Source organism: Leptosomus discolor, chromosome 24 (assembly GCF_034619465.1).
Source record: "Leptosomus discolor isolate bLepDis1 chromosome 24, bLepDis1.hap2, whole genome shotgun sequence".
NCBI classification, from domain to species: domain Eukaryota; kingdom Metazoa; phylum Chordata; class Aves; order Leptosomiformes; family Leptosomidae; genus Leptosomus; species Leptosomus discolor.
In genome coordinates, this window is record NC_141414.1 from 5,629,162 (window position 1) to 5,635,161 (window position 6,000).

Consider the following 6,000-nt stretch of genomic DNA (forward strand, 5'->3'; position numbering starts at 1 on the left):
CCTCCCACGGCCGGGTGCCCGCAGCACCCAGGAATGGGTGCTACACCGGAGGGGTGGCCCCTCCAGAGAGGGGGGACCCTGTGGGTGCTGCTGGCGTGGGGCAGGGGGTCACCCCTGGGTGGGGACCCACGGGTGCTGCGTGTGGAGTGAGGTGGGAAGGTGGGGAGGCTGAGGCACGGGGAGGGGGCACCCAGTGAGAGGAGCGGGGTGAGGAGGGGAGGCTGGGGCAGGGCTGAGGTGGGCGTGTGCGTGGGCACGTGTGTGTATGTGCACGTGTGTGCATGTGTGTGTGTATCCACCGTGCGTGTGTATGTGCACACGTGTGAGTATGTGCACATGTAACCATCCCTGTGCGTCCGTGTGCATGCTACATGTGCGCACACGTGTGTGTATGTGCATGCAGGTGTGTACGCGTGTGAACGTGCGTGTGTGTATCCATCGTGTGTGTGTATGTGCACATGTGTGAATGTGTGCGTGTATCCATCATGTATGTGTATGTGCATGTGTGTGAATGTGTACACTTGTATCCATCCTTGTGCGTCCGTGTGCATGCTACATGTGCTCACACATGTGTGTGTATGTGCATGCAGGTGTGTACATGTGTGAACGTGCGTGTGTGTATCCATCATGTGTGTGTATGTGCACGTGTGTGAATGTGTGCGTGTATCCATCATGTATGTGTATGTGCACGTGTGTGAATGTGTACACGTGTATCCATCCTTGTGCACCCGTGTGCTTGCTACATGTGCTCACACATGTGTGTGTATGCGCATGCAGGTGTGTAGGCATGTGAATGTGCACGTGTGTGTGTGTACGTACATGCGTGTGAATGAGCGCGTGTGTATCCATCCCTGTAAGTCCGTGTGCGTGCTACATGTGCGCACACGTGTGTGCATGTGCACGCAGGTGTGTACGTGTGTGAACGTGCGAGTGTATATCCATCGTGCGTGTGTACGTGCACACATGTGAATATGTGCACGTGTATCCATCCCTGTGCGTGCTACCCGTGCGCACACATGCGTGCGTATGTGCATGCGGGTCTGTTCGCGTGTGTGCACGCGTGGGCACACCCTGCGGCACAGCCCGCGCCTCTTCCCGGCCCTCCCAGCTGCAGCCCAGGCCGCTGGGGCGGGTGCCCGGTGCTGGCTCGCTGCCCCCGGGCTCCGCGGCGCTGGGTGCCGGGGGGCTGCCCGCACACAGGCCTCCTTTCAGGCCCCCCGCGCCGTGCCAACGCCGCCCACCTGGGCCGGGAGCTGGGCACCGCACCACAGAGCCGCCTTTGTGCCGCCAGGGCTATGGGCACACGTGTGCACACGCGTGTGTGTGTGCGCGCGCACACGTGTCCCTGCCTTCGCTCCGCTGGCAGCGTCGCCATCGCCCCCCCGAACCTCCCCAGCTGGCTCCGGCATCCCCAAAATACACCGCCCCCCCCCCCAAAATATACCGCCGGGTCCCCAGCACCTGCCGCCGGCCGTGGCTGTGCCCGGCCCTTCCCCAGCACGTCGTGGCGCTCGGGGAGGAAGAGTGGTAATTAAGTTAATTTGCACATGCAAATCATCCTCAGTTTGAATCTGTTAATTTTATAATTTGATGTTTAATGTACATATCTGCTGTGTTTTCCCAGCCAGAAACCCAACATTTTCTGGGTGCTAATGATGGGGGCTGTGCTCCAGGGGCGGGGGAGAAGGACCCCACGCTTGCACAGATGCTGATGATGCGCCAGAGATTAATCACCACCAGTAACGACCGGCACCCTGCGATGTGGGTGCCCGGCGAGGCCGGGAGAAGGGGGTCACCCAGCGCCCAGCCGGGCTCTGCCTTCTCCCCGCAGCCCTCGCCCGCCCGGCACGGCAGCAGCCGGGGCTGTGCCGCAAACCGGCAATTTGAGTTGGGTTTTTAAATATTTACAAATCACTACCTGTCCGCGAGGCTGATGCCGTCAGGGAGAAGGCGATGAGCTGCTGGGCACGACCGCTCCTGGTGCAAGGCAGGGGGATGCTGAGTACACACGGGGCAGCCCCAAAAGCGGCTGAATTTGCCCCGTTCTAGAGGCGGGATGGGTTCTGTCCTTCCCTCCTGCTAGGGAGGTGTTTTGGGATGTGGGTGGTGGTGAGCTGAGACCTGGCAGCTCGTGTCAGCCTCCGGGGGATGGAGGGACATGCTGGCCGCTGGAAAGTCCCCCCTCCTCACAGTGCCACCAGCAGCGTTCGCAGCAGCACCTGGCTCCCTGGGGAGCCCAGCACCAGCCGTCAGCACCTCGAACTGCAGGATACATGGAGGACACCTCCTCACCCCTTCCCAGTGCATCCCTGAGAGCTCTGCCAGCCTGTTCCCATTCCCCCAAATCCTGCCTGAAGACGGGAGACAGAGAAAACTGGGGCTGTGCGAGGAGTGTTGAGGCCAAGCACCACCCCAAGCCCAAATATTGCCCTGAGGCCAAGCATCACCCCGGGGCTGAGCATCACCCGGGGCTGAGCATCGCCCAGAGGCTGAGCATCACCCCAGGACTGAGCATCGCCCCGAGGCCGAGCATCACCCCGAGGCCGAGCATCACCCCGAGGCCAAGCATCACGCCATGGCTGAACATCACCCCCTGGCCTAACATCACCCTGGGACCGAGCATCACCCCAGGACCCAGCGCTGCCCCGTGCCGCAGCAGCCGCGGGCTGGCAAGGGCCGACAAACCACGTCCCTGTTTATCTGCGGTGCTGGCTGGGGTTTTGCATGCGCCGGATTTGCAGGTTCCCTTTGAAGCTCTGGCTGCTGTCGGCCCCTCGCCTCTGCCTCAGCGGAGATAAAGCGGTTCCCCGCAGCCACCGAGCTCGGGACGGACGTTGCCACCCGCCTGCCTGAGGCTGGATCCGGCCAGGTGATCCCCGGATCCCCAAGAAGGCAGGGAGCAGCCCTTGGGGAGAAGAGGAGGGTGATGCCACCTTTCTAATAAAAACTAATTGCGATTAATCCTGTCTCATTGTTTACTCGGGGCTGATTTAAGCACATTTCAGGCTAGACTGAGCAGTTGAACAGTTCTAATGTATTTTTCTTTCTGCTTTAATGACCTCATTCCTGCCACCCCGCTGCTGTCTCCCTGCTCCCGGAGACGAGTGCTAACTTCATCAAGTTCATCCGGAAAGAGAAAAACCCTCCGTGGCTGCTCTGAGGGTGACTGGGAAGGGACCGAGCCCCCCCCAGCCCCATGGGGGCCCGCTTGGTCCGGTGCCAGCTGGGACAGCCCCTTGACCCCAGGAGCCTCCCCCAGCTGTGGCTGCGGCCCTTGCTGGGCTCTCCCGTCCGGCTGTTCCCCAAGGCCAAATCCAGCTGTTCCCGTTGCCAGCCCTGCACAGCCCCTCCGGCTGCTCTCCCCATGATCCCAGGGCTCTCCCGTCCAGATGTGCCCCCCCATCACTCCCCTCCAGCTGTCCGCACTGCCATCCCAGGGCTCTCCCATCCAGCTGTTGGCCTCCCCGATCCCATTCCAGCTGTTCCCACTGTCACCCCAGGGTCACCCATCCAACTGTTGCCCCCGTGCCCCCAAACCAGATGTTCTCACTCTCACCCAGGCCTCCCCCACCCAGATGTGTTCCCGGGAGCCCAGTCTCTCCCAGTCCAGCTGTTCCCCGCTCCCAACTCACTGTCCCTTCTCTCCCAGCCACCCTGACACCCCAGCCTGCCCCCATGGCCCCTTCCCAGTCCCCTCCAGCCTCCCACAGAGCTGGGGCTATTTTTAACCTCCCCTTCAGCTCTCTCCTGCTCTGTTTCCATCCAGAGACAGTGACTTTCACAACCTCCTTTTTCCAGCCCGGAGACTTTCTGTTCTCCTCCCTCCCTCCCTCCCTCCAGCGATGAAACGATGCTGGGGGGGGGGGGGGCGGGGGGGGGGGGGGTGGGGGCAAGGAGCTGCCCATCCCCTCAGGTCCCTGCTGAGGGGCTTTGCCACATTCACGTTTTCCTTGGAAGAGCTGCTGCCTGCCCTCACTCCTCCCCAGCTTTCCCACTTTCTCCCCGCAAGGACAAAATCCTTCAGGTTTCCTGCTGAGCAAGAGGAGCAGAGTGAAGGCTTTGGGGTGGGCGAGGGGGGAATTTGCCCGCTGGGGTCATAGCATGGTGATGGGGTGATGAAGCATGTCCCCCCCCCGCCATCCACCCTCCAAACACCACCGCACCCCACTCCCCCTCGCCTTGCATCCCCTCGCTCCCCCTCCGTGCCTCAGTTTCCCCAGCAGCCCAACGCACCGTGCCCAGGAGACACCCCCCCCCCCCCCAAAACCAACCACCGCCACCAGCACCCCCCAGCCGGATGCCACCAGCCCCCCGTGCAGATGCCCTTTGGCAGAACCACTCTTGCCGGAGAAGAGCCGGCCCAGGCAGCGATTGTGATTTTCCCCTCAAGCGTGGCTAACGCCGGGCGGCACAGCCGAAGCCAAAGCATTTTTTACCCCCCCCGGGGTAGCTCAGGCAACACCCGCTGCAGAGACAAGACTGGGGGGTGTGGGGGGGGTGTTTTTTCCCCTCCCACAGGCAGGAGAGAAAAGCAATCAAAAGGATTTCACCCGAAATAAAGGCACAAACTTGGAGCTGGCTGCTGAACCCATCCTGCCATTTATTTGGGCTCCCCCCCACCCCCCACCCCATCAGCTATTCTCCAGCTTTCAGCTCAATCCTGATGCTCTGACGTCCCCTCTCCAAGAGGATAAAACCCCGGGAGCTGGGGACACGCAAGGAGCCCTGTTCCTTGAACAATGACCAAATTCACTAAATTCAAGGACAATCAGAGTTGAAGAAGCTGGGGGGGGTGTGTGTGTGTATTATTATTTATTTATGCTGTTATTACAGCGAGTTAGTAAAAAATGATGCACTCCTTGCTTTGAAGTGGAGCAAAAAACCCGCCCTAAATGGTTAAAAAAAGCCAATTAAATGGTGAAAATCCTGCCCTTCCTCCCTGCCTAAGGACTGGAGTTAAGGTCAGCTCTTTCCTTTCCTTAATCTGTGATTTTTTTACCTTGATAGCAATTTTCCCTGGGCTGCCAGCTGGTTGGTAAACGGCCTCTTTTGTCTTTAGCCCTTCCTTTCTTTTCAGGAAAATGGAACCCTATTTTTTTATCGGCGTGTTATTTATACACCGCGGGGTGCGGTACCCAACGCCAGGAGACGGGGTGATGCTCTGGTACCCGCCGCGTCCCAGGGTGAGGGATACAGCCACACCGGGTGCCATGGGAGCAGCGGGGCCCGTTGCTTTGGGCATCAGCCCGTGGCTTGTTTAACGTCCCCGTCTGTCACCGCGAGCGCCTGGGACGCGGTCCAGCGAGCGGTTTGTGGCGGTGAAGTGCCAAGCCAGCGCGCCGCGGGCGCCTGGCAGGCGCGGGGAGGTTTCACCGGCGTTTCCCGTGGCCAAGCATCGCGCTGTTGCGTGTCCCCAACCCGGCACGCTTTGTCCCCAAAGGGGTGGCTGTGCTGGGGGGCTCCAGCACCTCTGCGGCTGCATCACACTGGGAATGTTCTCCCCGTTGGCTTCCAGCCCCTGAGGCCGGATCCTGCATCCCCCTGCCTGGGGAAGCCTTCAGCCTCGCTGCTGCCCAGGGCTTTGCTCCGATCGATGCTTCAGCCTCTCTTAACACCTCGCAGGGATCGATGGACAAGGCAGGGAATTGCCTGCACCGGAGGGACATGGATAATCCCCCTGGCAGGGCTCTGCCTGCAGCCGCTTGCCTTAACCCTGCCCGTGCCGTGGTGGTCGCCGCGCTCTCTGGCAGCGTCACCCGCTTGGTGCCCATCACCACGGCCTCTGGGCACCGCCGCAGCGCTGCATCCTCGGGGCTCTGCCTATTCTAGCCACTTGCTCCCATCTCTGCCTCCCCTGCAGCTGCAAAGAACTCCGACAGCCACCGAGAAAACACCAAAATCCACCGAAATCTCCCCAAAACTGGAGCCTGCTGGTGGCGCTGGGGCTGTTTCCCTGGCTGCGGGGACACTTCTGCGTGTCGCTGACCTTCCCCTGCCAGA